Here is a 13753-nt window from a genome sequence, read left to right as displayed (position 1 = left end):
ATCGTTGGAATCACCTCAGAATTCTCCCAAATTATTATTTTTAAGAACTTTTTGTAAAAATATACAGAATTTAGTAACGAGCTTATTTTTTAATTAGTTTTTTCTAGGTGAGAATAAATTTCTTTAGAAAGAATATTGAGATGTAGTGTGATATAATTAAAAAACAATAAAACAATCATTTATATTAGAAACAAAGTGCATTATACACACATGTAGATTCCCATTATTCTAGGTGGGGAATGTTCTGGATAGAAAGATCAGTGAACTGAACTCTTAATTAAAAGTGTCAGAAAAAAAAAATTAATATAATGTGGGTTGGGTTTTGACTGTAATTTTTGACTTTTCTCCTCAAATAGGATCAATGAGGATTAAATAGCTAAATCTCTGCACACTTAGTACCATGAAACCCTTTATTGTGCTTGAGGGAAAAAGGCAAGTAGAAAATCGTTGCTCAAGGACATAACATTTGAAATGGCCATAAGCCAATAGAGTAGAAGATGTAGTAAAGCCTGGAGAGTGGTGATTAAAAGTGAATGCAGTGATGCTGAGCAGAGTTGTCATTTTCAGTGACATTGGACAATTTCAACTGAAGGTGAACAGAAATTTTTTGCCAAAAATAACTTTTTTGCTAGTATTTCTAGAAAAAAGCCCCAGCTGACAGAAAATGGTGGTGTTTAGTTCTCTGATTATTTCCAGGGTGGTCTTTTTTTTTTTTAGTGAGGGAAAAGGCATTATGATCTGCCTTTCTAATAAGGTATGCTAAATTTTAAGTTTAAGTGAATAGAAATTACAAATTTAGAGGAGGAATTTTTCATACTTTCACAGTTTCTCCTCTTACACAATTTCATTGTGATTAAAACTTTACCCTTCTCTGGAAAAGAGAAATTTTGAGCACTTTTGAGTTATCAGGGACACTGGCCAACCCTGGGTGGTGATGAGACAACACTGAGAACATCAGGAGAATGGGATTAGTACTTCATGCAGCATTCATGGAAGCACTGGATTCATTGGCTGGTGCTATTTGAGGAGGAAATAGGCCCAGCCTTGGTTGTTATTCAGTAAGTAAGTAGATAATAAACAATGATTTGGTGCAGTGATAGAACGTAGGTAATGCACTAGACAATTTTGAGGGGGTGTGGAAGAAGGGAAGAACAACATTTCAGCAGTTTGGTGAAGGAAATACAGACATCCCACAAGCTGCTGTCCTTTCTGCAGAAGACAGGCAGGAGCAGAGAGGCAGAGGTAGCATTTAAATCAGCCCTGACTCACTGAAGCTGTTTTAATACGATGGCAGTGTTTTGCAAAGCCATGTGGTGGGATTTTCTCCAGCAGAAAGTTTTCCTTGACAAATTGTTGGTGACAGAATTTCCTCTCTGCTCTGTGGTCCTTCGGCAAAAAGGGATGGTTGTTTTGCCAAGTTCATCATTGAACCCTCCAACTTTTTTTTTTTTTTTTTTTCAAAGCAACTGATCTCCAACTGCAAAGTTCATTAGTTATTGAGTTTTTTTACTCTTGCCTCGTGGTAGAGAAGAGGGAAATGCGCTCACTAAGCAGAAACAAGGGGCACATATGATGAACTAAAAGAAGTATCTTATGATTCTCACTTGTTTTTAAGTCAAAGCACATAGCAAACACTTTTCTCTTGCATCTCTTATCTACTGATTTCGTTAAAGGTTGAAAAAGGAAACATCACGTCCACTCATTCAAGCACCAGCTGCTAATTTACAAACCCTTCCCCTTTTTCCCCCTTTTTTCTCCTTTCCCTCCAGAATGCAGGATTCCTGCCCTGATGTGAAAAGTAGGATTATACCAATTGCTCCTTTCAGTGACTCCAGGTTTATCCTTGCACCATGGAGAGCCAATCTTGGTTTATTGGCAAGCTTTTCCCAGCCATGAGAGCAAGCAAAGAGTAGTCTGAGTTTTTAGTAGCATTGAAGCCAGTAGCACCTTCTGACATTATCTGTGTTTACATTACCAATAAATGTGTTTGCTCGCAGTCCCTGTGGCAGAGTCAGGGTCCAGGGCACTCTCTGTGAGAATCTTCCAGGCCTTTTATCCCTAATTAATCACATAATATATGCGTTAAATTATTTATAGAAATAAGTAATGCCCTTTGAAGCCTTAAATTTTTTAAAAGGCTTTTAATACCTTAATCTCTTCTCTGTCTCCTAAATAACTCTTGTGGAGACCTTTTATCTACTTCAATGTTAGGGGGTCTAACATACATCATTTTTTATGTCCCCTGAAGTTTGGGTTGCACATGAGAAAATGTATCACTGTATTTTCTACACAGTGTGATCCGCCAGGAAAATCAGAATATAAGTATGTGGAGAGTGGAGGTAATAGATATTTTTCAGGTCTCTGGACCTGCAGGGGCCTCTGGAGATTTTAAAATGGGAAGCTGGACGTTTAGAACCAGATTGTGTTGGTGTGAACAGGCACACACAGACATTAAACCCTCTGGCCATATTTCAGAGGGACTGGGTATGAGGCAAAGCCTCATCTGGCTTGTGCCAAGGTGCTGCCTCACTCCCCATTCCCAGGAATGCCCAGACACAGCATCTTCCTTCAGTATGGACAGGGAAAAATGCAAATAATTGTTTCCTTTGGTGCAAATGACTTTGTTTAAATTCACATTCTGTTCTAGTGAGGAAGGTGGTGAAACCTGGATAAAGAAGAGGGGGTGATCCTGTCTGGTGAGTGTGACACTGCCATGGGAAAATGACCTCATCAGGGAACACAGATGTGCCTGATTCCTACACTCATACAAAGGATTAATCCACAGGTTTAAAAATGGAAAATTACCCGAAAAAAACTCATGGCAGGAATTCTAAATGTAATATTTCTGTGTAAAAAAAAAATCTCACTGCTAAATTCCAGATATAAAGTATCCATGGGCATTATTTTCCGCGCATCTGGCAAAATATTTCTGGAAGGGGCTATAATTAACAGTGTTTGAATTCTGCCAAGGAGAATTTTTCTGCCTACATTATCATTAAAGTAATTTTTCTCAGGGCTCCACTTCTTAGGAAAAAACAAACAGTTAAGAAAGGACTAGCCATCGGTGCAGAAAAACAGCAAAGTCCAATTAAAAGTACTCCAGTGAGCTATAAATCAGTAGAAACCAATTCTCTTGCATTATTTGAAAGCCAGTGGTTTTCCCCGTTAATGAAGTGACCAGAACACTCATTCTTTAGTGCTGCTGAGCAGTGTTTTGGATTCCACTGGAGCAAAATTCATCCTGAAAGAAACCTCCTGAAACCAGAGGCTTTGAACCTCTACTAAACTTGTCCAACCCAGCCTTGTAAGTGGCAAACAACATTTATTATATCCATACCCTGCCAAGGCACTAGATTTTCTTCTACTCTGCTTGAACACATCACAAAAATCCACCCACACAAACTGTACACAAAGCTGCCCTTAGTTTTATAAAACCTTTAGTCCTAAAACCAGGCTTTCTGTGGCTGATGAATGTCAGGGTTTCCTTTGCATTTGGAAAGGATGACATTTTATTCTTTGACGTTTATTCTTTCTTTATTGAAGAAATAAAATGATTTTGATTTAAATGTAAAATGAAATTATTAGGAGGTGGAACTTGCATAACCACAAGGTAGAAGGTAACTCCTACAAGAGTTGGGAGGTTGCTAATGCTGAGGATTAAAACAGTTGTTCATGTGCATTCTGTAAAAAGGTATGTTTTAATATTGTGAGTCTTACAGGGACAAGAACGAGTGCAATCTGTTTAGCATTCCTTAGCTTTGAAGAAGAGATGGTAGAGAAGCTTTTTCCCCATTTTCTGGAGTAACTTTCACAGAGAGGAAAAATGTTTGGGGAACTCTTTATTCTTTCTGAAGGAAACTTTTGAGAACACCAGTGTCAACTGAGCTGTACATCTGTGACACACTGATATCTACCTGTGCTGATGCAGTTTGGGTTGTGAACTCTTCCTTTCCCTTTTTCTGGCAGAAACTCCTATTGCTGAGACTTTAGCATGGATGTTACTGCTTATAAATGTGTTTAATTGTACTTAATTCTGCTTGTAAAGTCTCTGGGACTGAGGCTGTCTTTGGTACAGTGCTTACACAGCATTATCCGCTTTTATGGGCTAATGGTCTAGATGGGAATTTAAACATGATGAGAGAAATATATTCTGGTTCAGGAAGCTGCAAAGCTCCATTACAAGTAGTGATTGTGGTATCTTTGCCCTACCAACAGCTATGAATGAAAAACAAATTTCAGATATTATTTATTACTTTAATTTACCTAATATTAAAATATTGATATTAAAATTTGGGATTACGCCAGTTGGAGGAAGTAGATTTTTATTTTTACTCTTCAGTAGCTTGAAAGTTTAGCTTTTCAAAATTTTACTGTCAGAGGAAAAAGAAAAAAACCCAAAAACCGGGAAAAAACCCTGTAATTAAAAATTTTCTTCTTTTGTTCCATGCCAGAAAGGAAGAGAGGAAAAATATAGGAACAAAAAGACAAAAAATAAATGGTCTTTACTGAAACAGCTGGAAGGAACTAACACTGCTAAAAACTTTTCAGCTTTAAAAAAGGTCCAATCTTAACAAATATAAATGTTCACCAGCTCTCCTAAAGAAAGGCTGAACTAGGTCAGACCAAATTGCTATGTTACAATCATTGACTCACAATTGGATCTAATAAAACGTGAAAAATTACATTTTTTTGCTTCCTTTGTGCATGGTTGAAGCTCTGACAATGCCAGCAGTAGTAGATACTTATGGGAAAAGGGCATAAAAAAACCAAACCCACAAATATTGCTTGTACTTTCCTTGTTATACTCACCCTTGCTTCTGCCAGTCAGCAGTATAAGGACATCCTGAGCCAGAGATTGCATCTGCTCTGTTGGCTTTAATCAGCATCTGTGAGCAGCCTCACCTCATCGCTTTCAGGGGTCTCCTTTAGAACACTCTTGGTTTTATTCTCTGCAATATCCTGTGACACTTCTCTATGACAAGAAACAAGTGAACACAGCACATCTTTAATTTTTAGTAGCTGATATAAGTACTTACTTCGAAATTACTGTGTTTGCTGCACGTTATATCCTTGTAACCGATAAATCTTCTCTGCTGCGTCATATCCCCTTGCTCCTACTGCATCTGCTGTTAGTCCTGTGTTACTTTCTACTAAAATAAAACCACTTCTGGTTTTCCATCCTAATAAAATAGATGTGGAGTAGGCAACAGGTTGAGTGGAGCAACAGCAGTGATGTCCAGGACCTTTTGGATCAGTGTACCAAGTACGTCAGGACCCTGCAGTATCCTGCTGTGTATTTCTGTGTGCTGCACTTTCCAGGCAGAGCACCAGCACCTCCACCTTTCCCCCAAAAAGGGCTGGAAGCAAAGGTCAGTCTGTGGTGTCTTCCAGGTGCATCGAACTCGCAGGTTCACCCATGACACAGCTGAGGGTGACTCTGTGTCCCAGGCAGGAGGCATCTTCCCCTTGGCTTCTCGCAGCTTTGCTCTGTGATCCCATCTCTGCTTTAACTTTACGTGCCTCCTCTGCTGTAATGGTTTGAAAACATTTCAGTCAATCTGCAAACTCCCCATGGCTTGCTAGACCTGAGATGGTTTACCTTGCACTTTTAGCACTGATTTACTCTGAGAATCAACTGTGAGAGGGGGTAAATCAGCTCTTCTGGGATAGGCACTGCTCTCTTCTGCAGCTTTTCAGGGTTGTCTCAGCATGGAACGAGGTGGTGCCAATGGACAAAATTCACCACTGTACAAAAAGTCTGTGCAATAGTTCAGATCCTGCTTAAATTCTTGGATCAGGATTTTCAGCTTCTGCTTTGTCCTGGTCCTGTGCAAATGGAGAGACTCACCTTCAAGTTTTTGAGTCAGATGCTCCAGAATTAAATGCCTGCAGACCGGTCTCTAAAATGGGTGCATTTTGCATTATGTAATGAGTTCAGAAGGTGCTAAATTGATTTCTAAGAAGATGAGGACAGAATATCAGGAAGATATTTTATTAAAAAAAAAAAAATAAAAAGATTGCTGGGTAGAATGTAGTGCTCAAAGCCTTATCCCCCTTTGAACCATTCAAAACTTGCTCAGATTTCATAGTGCATTTTTTTTTCCATTGAGTTCAATAGTTACTTGTAATTACAGAGGTATATCAGCATCCGAAATGGGGAACTGGGGAAGAAGCTGAATTAGATTAACTGCTGTTCTTTACTTTGATGTGTTAGCTTCTGTGTTCCTGTGATAGAAACCTTTTGTCTTATCCAGCATAAAATCAATCCTAGTTCTAAATCCCTGCTTTGGAGGACTTGGCAAATCCATAATGGAACAACTATAATTTCTTAAGTAATCCAAAGCAAAGTGAATTTTCATATTACTCCTGCATAATCTTTTCACTGTTATTAGAACAATAAGCTCACTCTGCCATAGGAATTTTCCTATTTTCTTTGTTTTTTTAGTAAAAGATTATAGGTTAGAGAATAGTTTTCCTTATCTATTTGCTTTGTGTCTTGAGCACTGTCTCTTTTTAATAAAGTGTTAGAGACAGGCAAATAGAATACCTCCTAAGAGTCTCCTGCCAGTGATTAACTGAGAAATTAAAAGTTGTCTATTGTTCATATATATTCCTAGATGACCCTTCTCAAATGATTTGAAACAGAACCTGAGAGCTTCACAACAGGACCTGAAAGCTTCTTTTCCTAAGCCTATAAGAGCTTGATGAAGTAGAAATCATACTTTTTTTGTTCATAAAAAAAAAAGAGAGTGTCTGTTGGAAATTAATTTGTCCCTCCTTAAGGAGAAAAACTCTATGATGCTGATCAGACCCAGCAAGACACAGGGAGGGATCTGCAAAATTCTCTCTACCGTTCTGCTGGTGCAGATCATGCCCAGCCCACAGTACTCCTGCTGTTTTCACTTTGGTTTTCTTGTGAGATGGGGCTGCCAGTTGTGCTGAACTTCAGGGTGAGTTTGTGCTGCTTGTAAACATCCTCAGGAGACACAGCCACTGCTTCTATTTCTATGCTCTTGAAGTTCCCCAAGGATGAAAAGCTTTAACCACACAGCAGTCTTCCTTGGTGGGAAATTTACTCTAACATCCCATGGATCCAGGTCAGAGACATTCAATCTTTCCTCTATGTTCCCATGTCAGATCATTATTTTTATTTTATTAATCTCTGATTAATGTTGATTCTCCATCCAAGCATGGCTACTACAGCAGAACAAGGATGCACGTGGCCCACGGACCAAATAAACAGACCCTGCTCTTTTTGACCTCTTCCCAGCCACACCTTGACAGTGTCACAGCAAAGCTTCTCTCTGACAGGAGATGGATGGCTGGATTGTTATGCAGGTGTTTGACATTCACCCTGGTTCTTCTTTAATGCCATTGCTCCAGCGTGGAAGACTCGAGTTGACCAATATTTGACCAATAATCCTTGATATTTGACCAATAATCCTTCGGGTTTTAGGCACAGACATGCAATTTTATGTCTGTTAGCTCTTGTTGTATACCAGTATTTTTCATAGGAAACAAATAGGTAGCCTATATGAACTGTATATAATACAAATTTATTTTACAAGTTTAAGAGTACTTGGCATTTTCTGCAATGAAAACTCTAAAAAGAGAGACAGTGAGGCATCTTTGTGGCTTCCTGTACTGAGACAGGCCCTGCCATTAATTTTTATCCTTCTCTCACTCCTTACTGAACATCCTTTGCTAGAAGAGACAAAGAGATTCTCTAATAGAGATTGCTAGAATTTAGAAATAGCTCAAGTGAAAATACATAAGTGACATTCACTTCTGTAGCTCAAATATTCAGCAGGAATGTGGGGGCTTTGAAAATATTGAGGTGACAGAGTGGCATAAAAGAGCTGTGTTGGAAAGGAAAAAACTGAATTTAGCAAGTGCAACTTCTCGTTAAAATTCTTGAATTATGTTAATTTTTTTATTTTATTTTTCTCCTGGCAAATAAGAACCACAAAGGACACAAAACAAGATTTCCAAATTAAATTTGGACTTTATATATATGGAAGGAGCAAATAAAGGAGCTTACTGGCTTCTGCTTTCCTTCCAGACTGTGACAGATTCCTCACTTGATGTGAACAGAACATCTGCTCCCTGTCCAGTATCCCTCTGCATTTAATTTGATTGTGATTCATGTTTTGCCGAGGACTCAAAAGCTTTTGCAATAATAGCATCTTCCTGAATCTGCTCAGCTCTGTTTTGGCAGGTATTGTGGGAAGGCAAAACAAAACTACATTCCATGGCTCAAAGAGTCAGCTGTGTGTCATACCATGGACCCCAGGGCTGGCAGATAAATGAGGTAAGTGATGAGCTGGAGGAGGCAGAGATAATGCCAATCAAATGAGACCAACATTGTGAAAAAGCAGAGTGCAGGGAGGTGTTTGCAGGAGGATAAAAGGCGGATGGAAGGAAGGGCTTCCGGCAGTTTGGGAATTCTGGGGTGGATACTGATTCTACAACCACCACAGTGGCTGCCCTGGGAACTGCTCATGTGCACAGCAAGAGAACCCTTTCTGTTTGAAGCATCTTCTAGATTTTCCCAGTTTTCTTATTACTCGTTGTCTGACATTGCCTGAAGTCTCTCCCTACCATTTTGGTTTTTCATGCCAAGTTCTCTTACGTTTTGTGAGCATCAGTTCTTTCCAGCTGGTCTCTGTGCTCCTGGGGATACCCAGCATTTGTCTTGTCCATCACACTGCGGTTGTAAATGCTCGTGTGCTGTTATTTCCCTGGATGTTCCACTGAAAGAGATGGAGTGGTTTCATTTCCTGTTTGCTTTCACCTTGACTTCCCTCTGAATGCTCTTGGTAGATGTATTCATTAAGGATGCACTCATGAGCAAATATAAATAAATAATATGGAAAGAAATATCCATCTTCTGCTTCTAGAGATCATCATGTTACGTGTTTTGTAGCTGACCTGGCAGGATATTGAAATTAATCAATTTTTTTCCCCCCCAAGTTTCACTCAAATGTGTATTGGAACCCAGAAAATCTGATTTGTTGGTAGTGTTGTGAAATCAATTAAATAATTTTTTAAAAACAAAATTCATACTGAAAACAGGCAATGAGGAAACCCCCACAAAACCACACAAACCAAACTCCAGCCCAGGTGTCTTGTATTACCTTTTCAGGACAGCCTTAGGAAGATAATTAGTGTTATTCTAATTAGTGTGATGAAGACAGTGGAAGTGCCTAGATAAAAGAATAATAGAATATTTCTATACAACATAAGCCACTGGAGGAGCTTTTTTTGAGCTCCAGAACTGCATTCCTTTGTTCTAATGTGAAAATCATACAATATGAACCTGGATATACAAATAGTACCAGATTTCTGATTTCAGCAGCTTTGGCCTGATAGAGACTGTTTCAGCTTTTGGAAACTCTATTTGTTTGTACCTTGAGTGTGAACCTCCTCTTGCATAAATCACACAACCAAAAGCCCCAGTGGTACAACACAAATCTGTGTGTGGTAGGGAGAAAGGGACCACAGTTAAAGTGTATCAGCTTTTATTGCTAGTATTATTAATTGCTATTAATATAATGTGCTGACCTACTCCAATCCCTGTCCTGCTGCTTACTGATATTATTCAGCATTCTAGAATATCAGAAAATCTGTATCATCTTCAAACAGGATGGTAATGTTATAAATTGGTTTTTTTCTTTATGGAAGGTGACAGCAGGATCATTCAGAGCTCTTCCACACATTATTTTTTGCACTATGTGCATGATGCTTGATTAAAATAGAAAGCTAGTCCATTTATTAAAGGTCTATTCAGCAGGAATATAATGTATAATACAGGCATTCTGCTCCTTTTGACTTGTTTAGCAGAAATGTAGCTGAATAGTGCAGATCAGAGCAAAGATACACAAAAAGCACTGCACAGTTTAATAATCTTAACTTGCTGAGGCACTTCAGTCTGTGAGGTGTAAATCCAGCTAATGCAAAAACTGACCGTTTCCATAAATTTGAGGGTAAAAGCTGCATGGATCTAGTGGAATCAGGCTGGGTCTGTGAGTTATTATAAACTGAAAATTACATAGCAAATACAGGCCCTCCAAAATGTTGATTTTTTTTTTTTTTAAATCAGTAGAGTTAAGCCAAAATTGAATACTGTGAAAATTATTTAAAAAATAATATTAGAAAACTTTCATTTGCAAAGAATGTGCTATATTATTTTCCTGCATAGAGGATGCTTTAAGTTGAAAAAATACATATGAATTTAAAATTGCTTTTTATTCTCAGTTAAAGTTGAAAGATACTTACCATCATCTCTGGAAAATGGTGTGAAAATGATGCCCTTCACGTAAGATGAGTCTATTTGAATATACAATTCAAACCCAAGGGAAAGAACCAATATCCCATTGTCTTAGGATTCTAAGTGCCTTTCTCACTTTTGTTTTATAATATTAGGTATAAATTAAATTTCAGATATTTCATGTTTAAACAGAGCTGCACCTTCTCAATAATTTGGAGGTAAATAGAAACACTTGACTGAAAACAGGTAGCTATGCCTACCCTGTTACCAGAAAGCCATGAGAGCCACTGGAAGTGTCTTCTTCCACCAGTTAATTGACAAAACATGTCTATGTATTTCCCTTCGTGTTTCTTTATTAACTCATTGGTGATAAAAAACACTTCTCTGGAATATGGTAGTGCTTAAGGATGGCAGCTGAAGTGACACATGAGTCCCTATTTTTATGAGTGCCTCAGCTGCAATTGTCTTTTCTGTGGAAGTTCTCAAATCCTCAGGGAGAGGAAGGCGTGAGCTGACACTAAAAGCACGCACGGGGAGCTCGGTGCCTCTCCCCATGTTTTTAATTAGTGTCTGTAGGTGTTAGCAGGGTGTGTGGGGTGTCCCAGGAGCAGCCTCATCCTACATCATTCACGGTAATTTAAGTAGGGAAGAGTCTCTGATGAGAGCAGATGGCACGGGCAGTAATGTCTCTTCTACTCTTCTGGCTTCTCAGCATCTGCCTTGAGTTTCAGACCGTGGCTGTGGTTCCCAGAAACACAGTCATTAAGGGTAAACACAGTCCATTTTCATTAGTGTGGAAAGCAAGAGTGGAAAACTGCTTTCTTCTACTTAGAGTATAACAGAACTAATGGAACAACTCTAAAAGACTTTTTCTTGTTGCTGTTGGAGAAATATTTTGCTCTCGAATGGAGTTCTGCAATTTTTTTCTTACTTACATAACCTCAATAAAAGCCATGACAAGATGAAGCTCTTGTGACAGTCCTTCTGTGTTCAACATGCCCAAATAAATGAGGCTGTGGAGGGGGCATCTCTGACAAGGCAGTATCCCCTCAGCCCTGTAGCCACCAGCAGGCCCTTAATGTGCTCTTGTAACACCAGATCTCTCTTTTACACGATGTTTGCTGTCAAAACCCATCCAAGTGTTTGGAGGGGAGACTCAGCTGGTGCCTTGTCTCACAATATGACAGTTTTGAGAATCTCTGAGGGCTTTGAAGCTCCACCAAATCTAGATATGTTCTTCCAGTTGATAAAAAATTGGGCGCATCTTCAAGGTCACATGGATGTTAAATTGTTCCTTTAAAGCTCTACAACTGTCAGTGGAAAAGACACTTTGATCCACAAAGATGTAAAAAAGCTCCGGTGTTTTACTGGGGTTGAAGGGGCATGTCATACAAAACATGGATGAGTTACAGGACATGGATTAGTGCTACATTGCACTAGGAGAGGCTTGACTGTAGAAAAATGTAGTGTGCAATTTTGTGTTGAGGCAATAAATCCAGGAAATATAAATTTTTGTCTCTGAGTTCTGAAACACTTATCACTAGAAGTTTTTTCTTTTTAGCCAGATGAGATGTAAATTTGTGAAAATCAAGTTAACTGTAGTCCTACTCATCTTGTTAATTCTAGTTCTAAATTTTCTTTACTCTTTTTCCCAGTAACAAAAGTAAGTTTACACTAGTCTTTGTGCATTACAGCTCATTTCTCTCCTGCACATACCTTGTGGGAAGCTCAAAATAGAACAATGGAGAAATAATGAAGGTAAAATGTCAGTTTGCCTGCATACTGAAAATATAATCAGTGCAATTTGTCAGACTCATCTGCCCTTCACTAGGAAAAACACTGATAGAGATTCATCCTTATGAGTCCTTAGGTTAATGCTTAGAGTTCCTTTTCTTCCAGAATTCTTTGCTAATAAATATAATTTCCATGCTACTCATTACACTGCAGTTTGTGATTCCTTGTAACCACCCTATAAAAAGTCTGTGTTCTGACACTTCTTATATTTCCAGACCTATTCTTAGATATTCCTAAACGCTGTGGAATTTGGTAGTGATGCTTCAGAGAGCTGAGTACCAGGTCCTTCCTGCCTGCACAAACTCAGAACTTTGGAGGCCTGAATTAGATGTGCTTCACATAAGTCAGGTACACACAGAATTTACTGTGAAAGTTGGACCATATATCAATGGACATAAGCATGGCATACTTGAATGTGACCTTTAATCTGCTTCCCCAGGTTTCTACCTGCTGCAGCGCTGAGTAAACAAAGGAGAATATTTACACTCAGCAACTTTTTGAAGATAACTTCTATTCTTCTCCAATCCCAATGACACGCATCTCTTTTAGATGAATTAATTTCTGCAACTTTTATTGTCTGGCCTATTCCTGGCTACAGAATGAAAGTATTGACCTTGACTCAAGAAATCCATAAAGGTAGAAGGAATCAATTTAAAAAATAAAGTGCTTGTGAAGGAGGTAAGTTGGCTCTAACACTCTGAACTATGTGGGCCTGCAGATCATTACTGCAATGCTTTCTAACTCTGTTAGCACCTCTGCCTTGCTGACTCTTCATGTTGACCTAAATACATAAAAACCCAGTTATGTTTCTTGTTATTATGTATTACAAGTTGGTGCAATATGGCTGTACAGTGAAAAGTCATTAGGTCTGCAGATAAACTGAATTTTTCTTGGCTGATCAAGAAACACATAAATCGCTCACAGCTTCCTGATCCCTTCTTTTCCATGCATTTTCATCCTCCTTCAAACTGTCGTTTCTGTACTTTAATATCAATTCCACTGTAAAAAAATTAATTGGAGAGGGAAAACTTCAAAAATATGAATTTAAAAATCTAGTTGTTTCTCTTCTTCATTTTAAACTTTATCTTGGAAAATCCATTCTACCATGAAACCACGTACTCCAAAAGATTAATCAAAGAAACAAAAATAATGGCTTTTTTGCAATGGGATTTTAGTGGGTAAATCTTGCCAAAGCACTCTTGAGACTTTCACAAGACTAAAATGCATGTTTATATAGCAGTAATGTTAACAAACCAATGTCCTAGTGCTGCATCCAAGGGCTGCTGATAGAGTGCTCTGAATTATTTAAAGTATAAGTGTGTAAAGATGCGTTTTCAGACTCCTCACATACTCAAATTTGGTGTTGTTGCTACTCTTGGTGCTCCTCTTCTGTGTTTGTTTGTTTGTTTTTTTTTCCCAATAGAATATTTCAAAGTACATTTATATTAACTGCATAAATCTCGCTGTGCTCCCATGAGCTGTGTTTTATGATTGCATTGTATTTGCAGAGGGTCGGGGCACATGGAGGTCACCGGTGTGACCCTTCGAAGTAACTTCCACTGAAGTCCAGTTGGCATCACACCCCGAAGGGAGGCTGCAGCACTTGGTAAGGACAAAGCCACAAATGACTCACATCCCTAAGGAATGAGAAGGTAGCACAGCACCCACTTGAGAAAGATGCTCCTTGGC

The 13753-nt window shown here is 38.7% G+C and overlaps 1 long non-coding RNA gene across 4 annotated transcripts in view; it reads left to right on the top strand.

The window, feature by feature from the left end:
* Window positions 1-7498: 7498 nt before the first annotated feature.
* Window positions 7499-13753, top strand: part of LOC126641035 (uncharacterized) — a 45875-nt gene continuing 39620 nt past the window's right edge. For all 4 annotated transcript variants that reach the window (XR_007629185.1, XR_007629187.1, XR_007629184.1 and 1 more), the window contains exons 1-3: window positions 7499-8311; window positions 12504-12742; window positions 13573-13670. This is a non-coding gene — a long non-coding RNA (uncharacterized LOC126641035). The remainder of the gene's footprint in view (window positions 8312-12503; window positions 12743-13572; window positions 13671-13753) is intronic.

This window comes from Myiozetetes cayanensis, unplaced genomic scaffold (genome assembly GCF_022539395.1).
Source record: "Myiozetetes cayanensis isolate MyiCay16 unplaced genomic scaffold, myiCay2020 scf20-37, whole genome shotgun sequence".
NCBI classification, from domain to species: Eukaryota; Metazoa; Chordata; class Aves; order Passeriformes; family Tyrannidae; genus Myiozetetes; species Myiozetetes cayanensis.
The sequence above is the reverse complement of the archived record's forward strand: the minus strand, read 5'-3'. Positions and strand labels throughout refer to the sequence as shown.